This window comes from Acanthopagrus latus, chromosome 10 (assembly GCF_904848185.1).
Source record: "Acanthopagrus latus isolate v.2019 chromosome 10, fAcaLat1.1, whole genome shotgun sequence".
NCBI lineage: Eukaryota > Metazoa > Chordata > Actinopteri > Spariformes > Sparidae > Acanthopagrus > Acanthopagrus latus.
The window spans coordinates 19784315-19803504 of NC_051048.1; the positions used below are offsets into that span (position 1 = coordinate 19784315).

General features: G+C 41.2%; 1 protein-coding gene across 37 annotated transcripts in view; it reads left to right on the forward strand.

Moving 5' to 3' along the window:
- The window catches only part of LOC119027522 (receptor-type tyrosine-protein phosphatase delta-like), a 402917-nt gene that overhangs the window by 240294 nt on the left and 143433 nt on the right, over window positions 1-19190 (forward strand). For all 37 annotated transcript variants that reach the window (XM_037112789.1, XM_037112790.1, XM_037112788.1 and 34 more), the window contains one exon: window positions 9299-9336. The gene's annotated coding sequence lies outside the window, so the exon portion shown is untranslated. The remainder of the gene's footprint in view (window positions 1-9298; window positions 9337-19190) is intronic.

Genomic DNA, 19190 nt, shown 5'->3' on the forward strand with positions numbered 1-19190 from the left:
AAATAAACAGTCAGATTTACACGTCCAAAAAAACACCCAAGGAAAAAATCTTGCCTCCAAAAAGCGGACTAGCTAATGATGTTTATGCTACAAAGCTATGGTTTTGTCAAAGGAACCTCAGTGGCATTCTCTCTGTACAACATGATGCCACGGATTGATGATTTGCTACAGTGGCATAGCAAAATACTACACAAATAGTTAAATAGCACAAATAATTTCAGCCAGTGTTCATGTTTTAATTTTGCTACTGTGCTATCAAAACTTTTTTCAAAGTTTTGACAGCAGTTCAAACCAACAATATGAAACCACTCCTTACAAGAGAGGAAGATTTTTAGAGAAATTCTGTAACCAAGTGCTACAGATTATAAACTTGTGCATGGCAGAATTAAACCACTCTTCTTGGTCCATTTAGAGAGGTGCCAGCCAGTGTTGTACCTGTAACACATACTACTACAGCTCCTAATTGATTTTACAAGGCAGCTTAGGCTCTAATTGCTGATTAGCCTGGGGAGATTCTTGATCCAAATGGCTTAGCAACTTCTTTTGTGGTGGGCTGTTTTCATTCATGGGAGAGGAGATAGTACAGGGATTGAATGAATGCATCAAGAAGCAGGTTGTGTACTGCATTTAGAGTAAAGGCAGATACGGGCACAACAACATGAGTGAACAGATGCATTCCATGTACTTGGCGTTCATTCCGTATCTTATTTAAAAAGGTTACGGAGTGGCACAGCAAATATTGTTCACATTTGGAGCATGATGACGATGATAACCAATCACATTATTTTTCACTGCAAGATCAGGAGAGCAAGAAGTCATTCCAGTGGGGTAAATACATGCAAAATTGCTTTCAGAGTGTTAAAGGATGGCGTTTTGCAAACTATTTTACTTTGTTCAAGTGAGGGAGAAATTAATTGGATGTGTTTGAGAGTAAACTCCGGCATTTTAACAAGTTTGACACCAAATCCTTGGCAGATGAATAATTGGATAACAGTATCAAAAAGATCTAAGTGATAGAACTCAGCACACTTTGAATTCCAATTTAATTGATTTATTTCCCCCTAGCTTAGTAAGTAATGCTGTACAAAACAATGAAAACGATATCCCCTGTGTGCTCAAACTTTGTCATCTGTATTCCTTTTGATTTTGACCGAAGCCTCAATTGAAAACACAACAATAAATTGCCTCAGTGGTCATCAGCTCAGAGGAAGTGAGAGCATCAATCGGCATTAATCAGAGCAGCAGGGAATCTCATTTAAATTTGCATTATTTAATGACCATTAAGCTAATGCAAACCATTTCAATACCACTGTGTTGAAGGAATCACATGTTACTGCCGTGGCCAAACACAGTGTAGTCATCTGGCAGCAAACCCTGTAGCTGCTCCATAGACAATGAGCACAATACTGACTTTGTGAACCGATGCATTTGCCATTTTACCTTTTATGCTCCAGTGGTCTTTGTATAAAGGTCCAGAATTGTCAGCATTACTGGAATGTAAAGCTTATTTCAGTGTAAGATTAAAAAAATGTAATGCTGCCAAAGCCAGTGGCCTATTTGTTCTGTAGAGCAGCTGCAGCCTTTCTAGTTATGTGACATTACACTTCCAGGTATGACTATGGATTCGATTGTTTGTATTAATTTTCACACTGTTGAACCAATCGTTTCTTTACAGTGACTTCCAGATAGAGAAAAAAACCTATCTCACATACTTGCATTCCATTTCATTTTCTTTGGTTTTTTTCTATGTTATTTTGTGTCCATCTAATTTATCTCAGCTGCATGTTTGATGCTTCGTATCTCATGAATAACAACACATTCACTAACATTAGGTTGCAAACCTGATTAATCTGTCGGACCAGACTGAAGGAATCTTAACTGAAGTTTACCCAAAACTAGCAGTTAGTCCATTTGGTCTGGTCATGTTGCTGTTAGGTGGTAGATTTGATTTATCAAAGACTATTGCGGAGCAACATAGTGCACAGGAGAAACGTCAGACCACCATGTTTAAATACATATCTTCAAACGGTACAGTTATGGCTGAAAAGCAGCAGAAATAAGCAAGCTTGCCGATTTCACATATCTCCGCAACGTAAATCAGCGGCCAGCTGTCTACCCGACAGAGAATTGCTTTAAGCTGCCTTAAGCTGACATTTTTGTGGAAAAGAGTGGTGAAATACAACATTTGGAGTTTAAAGCTACACTTAATGTTTTTGAACCCACTGCTATCACCCAACTCAGTTTCCCTCAGTTCTTTCAAGCTTTTTTTTGTGTGTTTTTCAGCTCATTGTTTTGTTTTTTATAGCGTGCAAATGTATCATTTTTGGTTCACTCACTGATCTCACAATCAGCACGTGTTCTCACCGAAAGACCTCTGAGGAAACGACTGTACACAACCCATCCTACAAGAGCATACACATATCATTTAAGGACTTCAGATCAGATTCGCTGCTTCTTAACACCTAATTTCATGCATATGACAGCGTTGTATTCACAGTTTGTTTTGCCGTCCTCTACTTGTGAATTTTTTTCTCATGTTAACATGAGTCAAACATATTGGTGGCCTGATGCTAGGTGATTTCCCCTTGGTTGCACAGAAATTATGGCTTTTCCCCCTGTTAGTTCTGATTGGCCGCACTAATACGCCATTGTCTTCATGCGCCTTTATCAGCTAATTCTTCCTCATGCAGCCATTTTTTATGCACAACAACAGCTCAGGCTCAGAATGAATAGAGACATGAAGGTAATTTCCCAGCAAATGACATTTTCACTGTCATCTTTTTTCTTTTTTTTGGAGATGGTTATAGTCCATGAACTTCTGCAAAATCATTTTTTTCTTTTACAAGTTAGTGACAGAAAATATAGTATCTCAGTGGGATCATATTAATGGTATATTACAACCTTTTGCCCTATTCAAGTAAAATATTTAACTAAAGGTCGTTTTAATTTGCTCTTTGTTTTCCCTGAATGACGGCTTGCCTTTCAAATAAAGCACATTTTTTAGCAGAATGAAGTGAGCCTTATCGAATATCTACTTAAAATGCATCCATTTATCCTCAGCCGGGGTTGTACATCACTATTATATAACTGTAAAGACATCTGCTGGCATTTGAAAACCTACTGTATACATTATCATAATAATATGATACAGATGTGATAATGTGCCACTAAGACCTTAGACATAATTCCAAATATATTTACCACATGACAGCATCAGAAAACCATGAATTAAATTTTTCAGGCCCAGAGGTCCGCCGTTAAATCTCCGAGGTGCTGCCCGTCTCTGATTAAGCTCACACATTCTGTGTTGTTTTGATCTGCATTTCTGCTCCTCAAACAGCCAACAACTACACAGTATGGGAATATGGTGGGAGTAATCTGACAGAATATATGCAGTTTCATAAGACTAGCCAGGCAGAAAATAGATTGGGGGTTGTGATTTGAGGGGAAGTTAGGATGGGAGCGGTGGTGGTTACAGGGAAATAATGTGTCACTCACAGTACAGTGACGGCTGCCTCTGACACCAGGGCTGAGGCATGACCCACAGCGTCTTTCACGTGATAAAACCTGAATATGTGTACCTTTCACCTTCAGCTGCTTTAAATGTTCTTACCAAAAAGCAACAAGAAAAGGAGACATAATTGGAAAAGAGATTCATTCAGACACCTTAGCCTCATCGTTCATTTTGTCCGCAGCACTGCGATGCGAGCTCAGTCTTTCTGTATGTGCCCCGACAGAAGTGCAAGGTAATTATTGAAACATATGGATGACTGGGCCCTCTCTTAACCCTCGCACTAATGATGCTTGGCTATTACAGAAGGGCATGGGAAGGACACTTCTACCATTAACGGATATATATCCCACCAGAGATCCATGACTTCTCCTATGCTTGTTGGATAAAGAGAAGCTGTGAGAGCTTTAGAGACAAGTTTGGGGAAAATAATCTGACACACATGACCTCAAAAAACATTGTTTTCCTAACCAACCCAACAGCCAGAATTAATGTTGCCAATGACTGTTTCTCTGAAACAGCAGATATGTTGAACCTTTTCATTTCTTTATGTCCTAACTTTCAATTTTGTGTTGTCACAATGCTGTGCCTATAGTCTGGTTAGGTTGATCAAGAAAAAAAAAAATAAAATAAACAAAAAAAACACACATGTTTAAAATTTGTAAAAGATCATGTTTGGGCTTAAATGACCTATTTTGTTGCCACAGATACAACTGTTAATGTCCCAATGTCTCGTGGACATCCAGTGGTTTCAGCCTTACCTCAAACAGTAGTTTCCGGCTTGGCAGCTTTTCTCACATAGCTATACAACACCACCACCATCCTCATATACACCGCTTGAGAACATAATATGACACACATGGTAGAAATGTCAATTTGGCACACTTACAAAAACATATTTGAATACTTAAGATACATTTAGTTTGCAGAAACATAAACTTGGCTGTTTTTGTATGCCTCTATGACAGTAAGTAGTTTTATATCTGAGCCATGGACAAAATAATACATTTGAGGATCTCATCTTGAGCTTTGAGAAACGCTGATTACATTTTTTTCGACATTACATAGACCAAATGACTCATCGATTAACTGAGAAAATAATCAAGAGAGTAATCGACAGTAAAATGATTCTGAACAAAATGTTTTCCTCTCCCAAATCTTTCTTTTGAGTGCAACTTGCCGGTGTCTGCCTTCATCGTACTGGGCAAACATTGTAATTCAGATGTTGTGTGTGGCCTGTTGTCATGTCATATTTTTTTTCGGGGTTCTTATTTTAAAAGAAGACTTAACACATTCCTGATACTCAACATGCTCAACAGTTACTGCCGTATTTGGCTGCATGTTGATACCAGCAGAGTGAAGCAGCCACTGATGAACAAAGACATGTTTTTAAAAAGGTGGCTCTCTGAGGCCGATGGTACCTCGTGCTTGCACATAAAAATTACAACAATTGCTTAATCTTTGCAACATCAAAGCCTTTCCATGGGCAGCAGATTCAATTTAACTCTAGACGACCCACTTTAACGCCATTAACTTTCTTTGCTGAATGGGATCAGGGAAGATGCCTCCCCATAATACCATCTCGCTTAGGGCAATTTTTCAGCTCTGAACCTACAGCTCTCTCTGATGCTAATGGACCAAACAGTTACCCTCACCAGTCCATGCAAAATGTGCATATATCACCCCAGGTACATCACAGTGTGACCCAGCCAACTGGAGCTTTTGTTCATGTGGTCTTATGGCTATTGGCAAAATTGATGCCGCTACACAATGGACTAAAAGCTTCGGCGGACAGTTGGAGTCGCCAACACAATAGCTGTAGCCGGTCCAGAAGCAGCAGTTGAAAATAGCGTCACTCCTTCAGCTATATGCAGCACTTAGACGATTCAGCGGAATTGGCCTTTTACTAAATAGACCAGCATCTGCAGCAGCTATTGTATTAAATATTTGCATCAGACCACCATTAAAATCTAAAGCAGATGCGAGAAACATACAGTATATATCATTTTAAAATCTCTAACAAAGTTTATGATAAGACCATATTTTGTGTTATCGAGTGTCTTGACACAAACTGACTGCGCTCTGGATTTTATCTTCAGGCAGTGTAGATAGAGTGAACCAGAAGTCCAGCTGAGTGGGTGAAACCACAGAAAATAAAGGCAATCAAGTACATCTGTTCAGTCATCCTTATTGAATGGTTTTGGTCCCATACTGCCTGTGGACCACTAATTTTCCAACTGGCACATAGCACGAGCCTTTGATTGGTCCATGACACCACAGCACATCTCACATCCATCTCACCCAGTTGCTAATTGAGACAGGAGAAAAGCTTCAGCCATTCCATTCTTTCCCTAAACGACTATTGGACGCTGGAGACCAGATGGTCTGTCTGCGAATGTCACTGGTGGCCAGTTGTTACATTTGACAATGTGGGCTGATCTGGCAAGTATCAGTACAATTTTGCAGCCTTCAAGAAGGAGCAACTGGGAAAATAGCACTTGGATTGATTTCATCCCTCATTCGGCGCACAGCAAATATTTTTGACAAAGACATATGGTGGAGAGAAGTGCACAGCAGCAGGCTGGCCAGCCTCGAGCCGGAGCTGTTTTCACTTGATTGTTTCAGGCAACATGCGCATTAAGACAAGCAATGTATGCAATGTTCACATGCAGGCGGCCACATACGCTGCTTTGGCTCAAACACAGACACAGAAGCAAGTGATAAACCTCCGCAGAGCCACAAATATCACTCTCTTATAGTGCTTTCCCTAGAGCCTTTGATTTTCTCCCAAAGCAACATAGTGTTTACATATATAATTGAACACATTGCTTCATGCTGCTGTTATTAAATCATATTCATCAGCCTACACAGAGTCATGTATTTTTCTCCAGACCACAACACTGCATGCCAGATGTTGGCTGTTACATGTCTGGAAGGAAGCAGCAATGCTGCCTTGAAACTCCACCTCAGTCACCCTGCCTTCAGCTGAACCAATCTGCGAGAAATAGAGTCTTTCACCTTCAGTCTATTTGGAATTGGGGGAACCAACCTGACGTTCAAAGTTGCTTGCTGAAGCAGAGTCCCTGTCTGGGCTTTGGCAGCTGGACTGATAGCCAGCCCTGTGGAATGGCAGCTGTTGAAGGGCTTTTTAAATTGCACCCAGGTTGATGGGTGGCTGTCAGGAGGGCAATGGACAGAGAATTTCGAAAGGGAAAAAAAAAAAAAAAAAGGATGGAAGGGCAGGAGGAGGGGTAAGTTGAGCTGGAAGGACAGTGACCCTGACACCAAGGTGTACAGGAAAAGAAATGTCTTGAACCTCAAAAAAAAAAAAATGAAGTGTACAAACTGAAGGCAGTGGGGAACGGGGAGAGGGTGTGTAGGGAATCAGGAAGGTGAAGGGGGGTGGGGGGGATGACATTAGTGTGGAATAAATGGAGCGCTAAGGCCTGTCATCGCCAGGGTTATTTAGGTAGGCAGCACATCATCACTGTTCATCATAGTTTGATATTCCCAGACTATGTTTACATACAGCGGGATCATATCACTTTCTTTGCTAGCTTGATTGCCTGTCACAGATACAAATGGAAATGTTGACAGTGCGCTCATTCTCCTTTTCATAGAGATTCACAGGAGCCTTTGTACAGCGTTCAGTCACACCATTCTAATAATTACAATTGCCAAGACATGTTTCTGCTGGCTTTTGAATGAAATCACTGTGAACGCACAATAGCATCTCAAATTAAGCAAAGGAGAGATACTGCGTTTTGTGATTTAAAGTGCAGTGGAGCACTGTGGGTGTCATGTAATGCGACTTCTTCAGCCTCGCTGGCTGATCTCGCCTTGCTGTGGTTGTGCTGCGCAACAGATGGTGCTTTAAGAAGGTCATCGCTTCTATTTCCCCAGTTTGCTCTTGTGCTACTTTCATTATTTGGGGATATTTAAAGCGTAATGTAGAACCTGTCAAGGTGTTGTCAAACTGCACAGCGCTTGTTAAATCTATTTGACTCTGTGAAGTTCTCTGTGGAGTCTTTAAGATTGAAATATACTGAGAGAACACTGAGGAGCAAATTATCTTAATAAACTATCCAATTAGTACTGGTGAGTGTACTCTCTTACAGCGTGCTGTAGAGAGTCAAGCAGTAATGTCTGCCATCATAACATTTATCACAGCATAAAGTGAACACAGGCTTGGGCACCACTGAATGTGTATTTTTGGGGGAAGGAACCTTATTGTCAAGAGCTATTCTCAGCTTCATACAGGCTCAAGAATTTATTTTCTGCTTATGCACAAACTCTCACAGTAGATTTAATGGATTTAATTTCTTTCTGTTTGTATCTCCAACCAACTCACCATGTGAGGTTCCTATGTTTCCAGATTGGCTACATTCATGCCCAATAATTAGCCATTAATCTATGAAGGGTGGTGGGATAGGGCGGTAGCTCTCTTATTGCCTGCTGATTGCTGAAGTGTACCTATTAATCATTTTCTGTATACCTCACTGGTCAAGAAACCTTAACAGTGGGGGGGTGGATCAGACAAAATGGGGCTACATATTTACCATTTTCTAAGTCCCTGTTGTGTTTTGCACTCCCTCGTGTTCTCCCATTAGATTCAAGTTGTACAATTTTCTATACACACAGCACAACTGCCTTGAAAGGAGATGAATATCTTGGAATTACAAAATGTCATTTTTCACACATTACGAGCTGACGCGTGGACTAATATCAAGTTCATGGTAATTACAATAACAGTTCAAAGACCGTTTGATATTTTGGAGCATAAAGGCTTTGTCATATTCCAGCAAAAGACCATATGCTTTCATTACATTCATTGAACCCAGGCACAGCAGCCATAAGCCAATGCCTAGAACAGCTCCATGATTATACGCCGGTGAAATGACAGCATACTGTACATCAAACTGTGGCCATTTAGTCTCAGTAACTCCATGATATAGCTTGCATATAAACTAGGAATAAATTCCCCTTCAGCATTTTGACAGCAGCTATTCAGATACTTAGCCCTCGTACTCTGCAGTCACATTCCTCTGCCAGAATCAATTGCGCTGGCAACCATTGCCAAGCCTGAATTTTATCTCCCAGCTGGAAAAAAATGGGGAAGCGAACAGAGCATGGAGATACGCTGTTTATCAGTCACACGACTAATTCTCTCTCCCATCTCTCTCGATTCCCCTTTTGAAAGTGAACTTGGTATTAATCTACAAGACCTTGAGCGCCTTATGCACACAATCAGCAGTGACGTGCCCCCTTTTTCCCTTTTTTGGGTCAATCTCTGACCTTTTGAGTGCCGCCCACATTTTAATTAGTCTAAACTAAAAAGCTGCTGAGCCCCCCCCAGACTCCCATTCCCCCCTTTGTTCTCACAACTCATTTTCTGTGCTCCCAATGAAAATCCATGGGAGATACACCACATTCAAGCAGTGATTGAATATCAGTGGTGAAGAAGGGAGTTTTGTAACGGGTTGGAAAATTACAAGGGTTTTAAGTGTCAGACACACATGCTTGCCAAATGTAATCAGTGGGTAATAAATGTTTGCCCTTTACACTATAAAAAAGCGATGGCAGTGCTGAATGTGTGTTCAGCTCAGGGCAGCAGATCACTGCGCTGCTGCAGCTGCGATTAAAATTATTTCCCAACAACTACTACTATCCCCACCCCTCTTGAACTCCGTCCAACAAATGGCATCAACTTCTTATCATAACAGCTTTTATGACCATACGGAGCAACTGTAATCTAACGTGTTTTATCTTTTTTTTGTTTTCCTGCAGCTCTTGAACTGTTGGGAGGGTTGCTTGAGTGCTGAAAGGTAAGCTTCTGCAATCGAATCTGATGTGAGACTCATTGTATTGTCAACAACAAAGACGGGTCACGGCATTTTAAGCTGGTTTTCAATTTCTGTGCGGTCTCGGGACTGTGTTAATGCTGGTTGCAGCAGAATGGAGCCTCCGAGGATATAGAGTGAAGGCCTCTTGCTCTTTTCTCCCCACTGTTTAATTAGCATGGTCTCTGAGACTGGGGGTGCCGCTTTAGCAATCACGAATCCTGCCCAGCCAATAAGAACTTGTGTTCAACCACGTCTGACAGAGATAAATGGCATGCCGCAACATCTCAGCCTCGCCCATCATCTCTCTTATCCATGCAATAGTGCACGGTGGGAAGACTAGAGAGCGCCACGGATCTAAGTGGGCATGTGGGTCATTCAGTAACAACATAAATCTATGTGGGTGTTTTCAGTGTGTTTGTGTGCGTAGATTGTTTGCAGAATGAACCAGATCTGCATGGTTGTGTGTTTGCTAAGAATACCACAAAGTGGGGGCCGCTTAGAGTAAAGTGCCCCATATTTCCTCATTGAGATGCTATTCATTGGCTCTGCTTGAACCTACTGAGATTCTAGGGCTGGGTTTGGTCAGTATAGAGGGAATTTTCAACGGCTTTAGGTAGCAATATTGAGCAAATTACAGAAGACTCAGAGAATGATGTATTACATTCCGAGACTTGATCACAGAAGGCATGTGAAGCTGAGGAGTTGATTAAAAGGGAGCATATTTTGGTAAAATGTCAGAAAATTGGTCCGTCTTTGAAACAAGGGGGAACTGTTCATCCGTGCAAAAGATAAAAAGATGAACAAAGAGCATCGACTGAATACATTACATGCAATTTGCTGAATTATCTAGTTTTTGGAGCCAGATGCTACATCTTCTACAAGGGTTGGCTAATGGGCCCAGAACCGTCATGTTATACATGTGTACTGGAGCTCCCGAGGCACAGTGTCATGGTTTAAAAACAGGGTTTATCCTGAGGTCAGACCAAGCAGAGACAACACAACAAAATCCATGTATTAAGGTTTTATATACATTTGTGGACCCATAGCTATACGTTGTATGCATATAGGACATGACATAAGCGACACATACTTACCAATAAAACTATGTGGAGCTTCACTCACTCACAGCATACACTCACATAACATATGTAAATGATGCACTTCAACTGTATCACAGAAAAACATGACATTTTTTCTTATATAATCATTAGATTTATTTATTCATTCAGTGTCATGCTTAATGGTTAAACGTAGCTTGAGAGCTACTCTTATGCAATGCCATCTTAGCACTTTGCTTGCAAGATGTTTCCTTGAGTGGAAACTAGTTAGTTCTGCTTCTAGAAGTTTTATATCACAGGCAGGGACCAAAACAGCTCAGTAGACTAGAAAATAGTCAGACAATATGATGCAGTTACAGTGTGGGCTCGGATTATACGCTCATTTTATTCCATAAATGTGACCTTCCCTTTATGTAAATTAATAATTATACCCATTGATGTTGAAGGTGCGATATGTGAAGGGCACTCCACCAATCAAAGGCAGAATTTTCTGGTAAACATTGATAAGCATGTGATCTGGCCTTTAGCCTCTCCTGTCTGATAGAATTAGTGCAAGAATGTATGCTATCCTTTGCTTTAAAGACATCACTGACTTACTAGGTTGTTAATACGAGCCTAACTTGTAGTTTTCGGAAAATAGGTCACAACTGTCTTGCCGCGAACATGGGAGTTCTATATGGCAGTCGTCAAGCTCAAGATCAGCGCACAGATGAAACAGAAATACATCCATTTAACGATCTGAAATCATACAGTAGGGTTTGCAACAGAGAGCATCGTCCACACTCACAGTACTGAGAAAAAAAAAACAGTATTTTTAGGCATTTAGTGCTGTTAATAGCCACTGGTGAGCTTCCCAGTTAAACACAGTGTGCCTATGAATCACCTGCAAGTAAGTGCTCGCTTCAGAAAAAAAAAAAGAAAAAAAAACTGAACTCACCGGGCTGAACCTCATTACAGTCTCCAGTCCAAACAAGGGAATGTTTCAGTTTACATAGTGCAGCTTTTAAAGAATAGCTTCTGGCTCAATGGATATTTACATTAACGTAAATTCCTTCAGCTGATTAGCATGCAAGCTGTCCCAGATCAACACCAACATCCGATCATTTCCAGCTTGTTTTCTGGATTCTAATGTTGACATTTGCGACAGTGATTGTTCGTTCTACGTGAACAAATGAGTGATTGGAAAATCCCTGTCAGAAAGGAGTGGATTACCTGTTCCTGTTTCCTTTTCATCGCAGAAGAAATTAACCAGTAGAGATGAGCGACCATCATCTGGATCCCATCAGCCAACTAAGTGATCTGTACCGGTATCTGGACTCTGAGTGGGGGCGTGGTTTAAAACATAAGTCAGTGGGACTAACAGGAAATTGCTCATTTAAACCTAAAAATTGATCTTGGTTGATCAGGATTATTATATTATTTATATAAAAATGTATGGAACAGCCCCAGAGTTGAGTTTCAGATCATTGTCACCCTTGCAACTGAAACAATGCCATCGGTTTTTGTTATATGTTTCCTTAAAGCCATCAGAATACAAACTAGATTACTATTACAGAGGCTTTTAAGTTATAACACACTTAAAGTGGGGTGTCTTTATTAATAATAATAAAAAAAAAAAAATAGGCTCCAAGTCCTGACACCTCCTTATGACTAACATCCACTTCACTTATGGGGTGGCTTCAGCAGTAATTGCCGCAGCCTTTTTCCCCTGTCTCCCATTTCAGTGGATCATCGTAAGGGAACAGTTTGTAGCAGTGGGGGCATAATTAGTGATAGGCCTTGGACATGTCATAGTCTGTTAGTCAGCCTCGCTTTAATTCCTTTGTCTCCTCTCTGCTCCCAGCATTTATTCAGGCTGTATGTATGGAAGTGTGTGGCTTTGCTCAGGCTTCACCGCGCATACTTAATATATCTGGTACATTTTCATTGGCTATAAGATGTTAGAGTAATACAGGAAATATGTTTTATTAAGACGTGTGTTTGTACTAAAGGCTCGTGTTTGTCTTGTCTCTGTCTGGCTGTAAGAAGCTACCTGTGTGAGTGCCCCTTTTGATTTCACAAGATAAACAATTTATCATTTTTTTGGCTTTGTCTTTCAAGCTAGACAGGCTTCAGTATTCAGCTGGCTCACGAGGCTCATTTTGGTTATAATTAGAGGAAACCTTTTTAGGCTTTTCTGTTTCCTTTTTAAGCAGCTCCCTGTAGCAACAAAATGCATAAAAAGGGGTTTTGTGTGATGCCAAAAGGTAGACTGGTGATTACTGTCAAAGGACGCTTTTTGGCATGATGAGTGTGTGTTTGTGTCTATGTGTGTGTAGAGTTTGCATGTTTTTTTTTTTTGTTTTTTTTTTCAACCCAGGCTGTTGATGTGAGGGCGGATGAAAGCTGCTTTGAGGATACAGTACGCGGCTAGGAGGAAAAGCTCTTCCTCCACCACCTTCCTTTGCATTTCTCCAATTTTCCTTCTCTCCTTCATCTCCCTCTCTTATTCTCCCGCCACTCTCTACCCTTGCTATCTCCTCTTGACTGCCTCTCCCCTCCCCTCTGTTGTTTCCCTATCCAATTTTCCCTATACATGCAGCCCACTCTTCCTCTGGAGCCTCTTTCCCTGCCATAGCTGTCTCCATGCCTGCACTCATCTGTATCCGCTCTTTTCTCTGTCCACCCTCTTTTACTTTTCATCCCTTCACTCCTGACCCCTCGCTTTCCCCCCATGTGAGCAGTGAAGGACATTGCCCAAAGCATGATGATTAGTCGAAGCAACCTTCCCAGAAACCAGGGATTACACAGGCATGAATTAAACTCCTTTTTCAGTATATAGACTAGACTTTCTAATTTCTATCCAATATTTTTCTGCCGCCAAATTCATTTTATAGTTTGTGTAGTTTGTGGTGCGTTGTTGCTTTAAATTCACAACTAATTTCAAGATGTAAATTTGTAAAGTGGAGCACGGGTTCAGGTGTGTGCCCAGAGCAATCTCAGGGAATATTCCTTCAGCCATAGCACATGGCACCTCTGCAGATAGCAACCCTTCTGCTTTTGTTCCTTTGTCACGCTGTGTCAGTTTTACAAAGAAGATATAGAATATACTCTGAAATGTATTCGTAAGTGAACCTTGAGCTTCAAGTTAAGTCACCGAATAGTTGGATTTGAACAGGTTTGTTTGGTTGTATTATTCCTCCGGTAACCTCTCGGTCCTATGGTTTGCACCACTGCTATTCAAGATGAAGTAGCTTTAGTAGTATGTTTGGAAAAAAAAAAACACAACATATGCTTTGGGTACCTGTGAATGACCATCAATTCAATAATAGAATTTTACAAAAAACCTTTAATATAACCTTTCCCATGAAAAAAGACTCCTTTTAAAACCTGTTTGAAAAAAAACCTTTGTGAGCTCCACAATACCTACTTCACAAGAAGATTTTTACAGTACTTAGCCCAATAAAAAAAACATTATTTTCATTAAACACACATTAATGCAGTTAAATGTAAATGTGCAAGTGGTTAGAAAAGCAATAAGATATATAAAAGAAGCAATCAAGTTGCTGTGATACCTTTCTATTTGGCCTCGATGATCCGTTTTCCTCCAGAATCTCCTCGAACACGTGACGCAGAGTGGACCGGGCCCTGTCACTCCACACCCTCTGGCTCTGTTGGTGATCAGTGCTCTTGCTTACGTGCATCTCATCTCCATCTCCAGCTTTGGTAGCAGGCCCATCCATCAGTTAGGCTTCAAGTGCCGCTGGTGCGTGTTGTTAAACATATGGGATCCAGTGAGGTTGTGATGCAGAACACGGGATCAGACTCCATTAGAGCAAATTGTGTTTTAACACGATGATCTCTGTCAGCCCCGACTTAAAGGACATCGTCCGGCTCTCACCAAGTAGATCTCATCCGCAAATGTCACTGGAATATCTTACAAACTGATCTTTCTCTGAGACAGTCAGTCAACAAGGTGAATATCGACCGATACAAATGTTAGGGAGATAAATTAGTGCATCTGACATTTGGGACATAATACTTCATCCTTACATTGCGTGTTGAACTCCGATCATCCTGCCCGTATATGCATTGCAAAAAGAAAGTATGTGATTTGGAATGATGTCGACGAGCTGTCATCTGTCTGTGTTCTTTCGGCTGCATAGTCGATATGACATATCTTCTGTCGAGTAGCCATAAAAGCATGCCATATTGCACAATGCAAAATGCTGCAGTAGGAGCATGCTGGCATTTTTGGAACACTACATTTGACTTGCACTATATGCCATGAGACATACTAAATACTCTCCTTGCACACTAAATAGTTGATTCAGTCCAGAACAAACCTTCAAGAAAAAAAAAGCAATTTCACGAGTAAGAAACTGTTGTGTCTCATTTATTTTAACATATACGTCTCTGTAGTACCTGCAATTTGTGCATATGTTTCAAAATATATGTTATTGTTCAGCGTAATCATATACGGCACGTAATGAAGGTTACATCAGGGTTGGGTTGTTATTGCTCTAGACCTCCGTGCTTTCCATTACCCCTAATCAGAAGACAGACTCTGACTATGGCTTATTCAGGCTTCAGATACACATCAAAGTCCACCAGCTGCACAGAGCGTTCTTGTTCATCATAAAGTAGGACTGATTTTCTATGTTTTTGGGGTAAATTAGGACTGCTTTCAAACTAACAAATATGGCTGACTGAGATAAAACCCTGTGCCCGCCTAGCTCTGTTAGCACCAGCAAAAGAATATATTTCTGGTGGAAGAATTTAACAGTCACAAGGACATTTATAAATTCAATATGGAGTGAAGAAAAATAAAAAAAAATAAATAAATAAAAAACAGACAAAATATGCATTTCCATGGGGTTGCTGTGCAAAAAATAAATAAATAAATCCTTGCTTCTCCACAAATTTGTGAATAAAATGACAAAACAAGCAGCGAGTTTTCCTCTTTTGTGTTGGTTGTCAGCAGGTGCGGGTGATTTTCGTAACGCTGAAACACAGCACAAAGCACTTTGCTCATGTATGGGGGTTGGCTAACTTTTTTAAGCTTGAAAGGTGCAGTACATGTTTTTATTCTTCTGTCTAACCCCTAATACACCAGTCTGAGACAAAACCAAAAGAAAAAAACAAAGACTAACCTGACATACCTTTGTAAAGCCGGTGTCTTTCCTCAGATGCTTTCAGATGCCTCACTGCCATCAAACACCAATCAATAATCATCCAATGATTGAGTATTCTTGTAAGATATCTCCTCAGACGCATTCCTTATATGTCTGAATGCATCTCTCCCATGTGCCCATGCTCGCTGATACCACTAGCTTTTTCTTTGCCTGATTGTAATTCAATGTCTATCATTTGAAGAGCTCAGGCAGCTTGTTTGCTATTGATTTTATTTACAAGGCTTCTATATTTTACTCTGTGCAAATCAGGGCAATTGTTTCCAAGTGCATGCATGAATCAATGCTTCCCAGGAGTCTGCGCCGGCGACTGCATGCGGCTCAATACCTCCAATTTATGTTTTAATTACGATGATCTACTAAGTGTTCGGATCCCCGCTTGCAGCGGCGTGCATTGTATTGTACATTGAATTTCACTGTCTACATGGGCAGACAGCGGATTTGACTACATTCATTAAATTGCCTTGAATCTCGACAGTGGCGATTTGTGGTGATGATGACGGGGAATGCAGTTGCAGGATGTTGGACTTTTTGCTGACATGGTTAAAATTGAGTGAATATTGTTACGGACATCGAACAATTGGTCAGAAGATCTTGAACACATTGCAGCTATTGTCACATACAGTGCACTGTGTTGACTTTTGGGAAGCTGCACAAAATAGCAGGTAGTGGTTTGTTTCATGATTTGCCTTCAATTGCTGCTCAGGGACAGAGTGTAAAAACAACTGCTTAGCTCTGACAGCCTTGTTTGACAGTGTGGTTCCAGACCGGATTTTATACCCCCTCCATATTTGTTCTGTACTGTTTTTGTTTGGCAGAACAGTATATCATTTGATCACTTGGCATTAGAAGTGATTGCTTAACTCAGTATGCCGTATAAGTGGCTTCTGGCGAGCTTGGAAGCCATAAATTTTATTGACTCCTGTAATTAGGACAGATCAATAAAAGGCAGTTTCTCTCAGTGCTTCCCAGGACTGTATTGGTCGGTGCAGTTTTTTGGGTCTTAGTTTCATCACAATCACTCAATATTGTGGCTTAAAACCACAATAAAGGGCTGAAAAAATGTTTATGGTTTATTTTTACAAACAACGGCGCACCAGCTTTTTACAATATCAGTCCTACATCGTGAAGGAATACTCTTTCATGACCAAAGGGACCACCAGGGTTCCATTCTGCTTTTTTCTGTCTTTATAATTTGTTGCTGTTGTTTTGTGTGGCACCCTTTGCAGATGCTCCACCAGAATACCTATTATGATACAGTAGAAAAGCAGCCCCACAGCGCGTTGCTGTCAAGCCTCTTAAGTTGATAGCTGTGTCTTTGCACACTGCGGGAAGAATCCCTTTCTGTCAAACAACAGCTGGTGAAGACAACATGATGCGGAGGCCACGGACGAGTGAGCCATCAAACCTCCGTCTCTGACAGGATTTTGGCAAGCTGCGTTTCATAAGAGTCTGTCTCAGTCTGCCCTGCTTTTATGGTGCATGAATCAATGATAATTGTTCTCTGTTCTCACTTGAATGGCAGAAGTATCCCCCGATGTGGCAACAGTCAAAAAAAAGCAGAGTTCGGAGGAATGGATCAAGGAATACCCAGAAATTAGCATGAATGGAATGAATCACAGTTCCCCCGGGATGATGATTCATTAGCCGGAAAATGTTCGGTGCAGAAGCCAATGGTAGCACCATGCCAATACAACACACATAATATAAATTATAGGCAGCTATGAAAAGCAAGGTTAGGCTATGCATGACGCATGCTGTTGATATGGGTTCGAAGAAGAGTTGCACAAGGCAGTGAATCAACAAGCTGCTCTATAATTGTAGCTGACCCAGTGGGGTGTAGAGGATGAATGAACATTTCCTTTAGGGGCTACTGAAGTATAACCTATACAGTAATATTTTATTAGGATCATTGTATTTCACCCAAGCTGTATACCATGTCCTGAACTCTTTAAAGATTTGATCACATGTGCTTCTCAAAAGCTTTCAAGCAAACAGTGTGATCGAATCACAGACCAACAACCTTATCCCCGGCTCCATCAGGGCCTAATTCCATCCCAAACCAAGCTCCCATTCTCCTTTTCTTTATCCCTCCTGAAAAGCCCAGTGATTAGAAGTAGACTTAAAGTGGACTATAGCACCCCCCTCCACACACACCTCACCCTACCCCTCCCGGCGGGACCTTCTTGAATCTCGAAGCCTCGGGCCAGTTTATCAGCATCAGGGGATCAGGTGACACCCCTCCACACACACACACACACACACACACACACACACGTCAAACGGGGAGCCCAATGTGTTCCGCGGCCTTCGGTGTAATCTCTTTGGCTGTCGACAGATCTAGCGAGGGGTCAGCTGTGATAACAGGATCACTCAGGTGGAGACAGGGAAGGGGACCATAAAAGAAAAGAGGACAGAAGCTAAAAAGGAGAAATGTGGGCGAGTGCGAGGTGAGTTCTGCTGGTGAGGCTGGCACTTTAGATGAGGAAGAAATGTGCTTTTGTGGAGCTTGTGCAAAGCCACAGGACATACATGGAGTTACACGACCACATACGATCATGTCCATGTGCAAAATAACAACCTGTGCGTTCAAATACAGTGACCAGAGCTGTTAGAGATTAGTCAATCAGCAGACATTTTAACCATCTTTGTTTTCCTCCTTTTTTTAAGTTATGAACAAAAATGCTGAACGTTTGCTGGTTCTGGCGTTTTTCAAACGTTGTGTGTGTCAATTTAATATCTTTTCGTTTGGAATGACTCAGACTGAACAGCATTTGCTAATGTTGCCACTGGCACAAGTTGAGTTTTTTTTATATATGTAGTGTCTGAAAATAGTTACAATTTCACTATTTCCAGACAGTTACAGACGAAACAATTGATCCAAAATGATCTGCTCATAAATCACTCATGGAAAAATTAAAGAAAAGCAGCCATTGTTGCTAAATGTAAGTAAGGCTCCTGTGGATGGAAATACAATTATGTCCTGGCTTACAGAGGAAATAATAGAAAATCCAATATTTGGCAACAAACTGAGCCGTGTTTGACCTGGCTGGATGCCTGATGGCGCACTGAGGCACTCTGACCATTCTACTTTGGCCTGTCTTGCCCCGTATGCTTCATGCCGCATCCACAAACACTCTGCCCTGGCATCTTATTAAAACTGCTATCTCCCATTGAGGGTGGGGGTGGGGGGAGTAAAAGAGCTGCACTGGACATAAATAGTGGAAAAAAATGGAAAGGTGAAAGGTCCTGCAAAACTAAGGAGGTACAGTATCAATTTTACGCTTGGGCATCCAGTTGACACAGAGCAGCAAACACATGAGCACATTACTTACGGCCTATCACACACGCTAGCCTATACACAAAGTTTTACAAACACATCTCGTATGCATACAGACACACCAACATTCATAGACTCTCTCTCTCTCTCTCTCCTCTCTCTTCTTCTGACTCTCTCGCTCTCTCTGACACACACACGCTGAGAGGCAGCATGGTAGGCAGTGACACAAAGCTAATGCCTTGTCACACAGGCTGTCAGCAGATTAGCCAGTGGATTACACCCCAGCCATTAGATGTGCACAGAGCGAAAGGCCACGAACACGGCAGA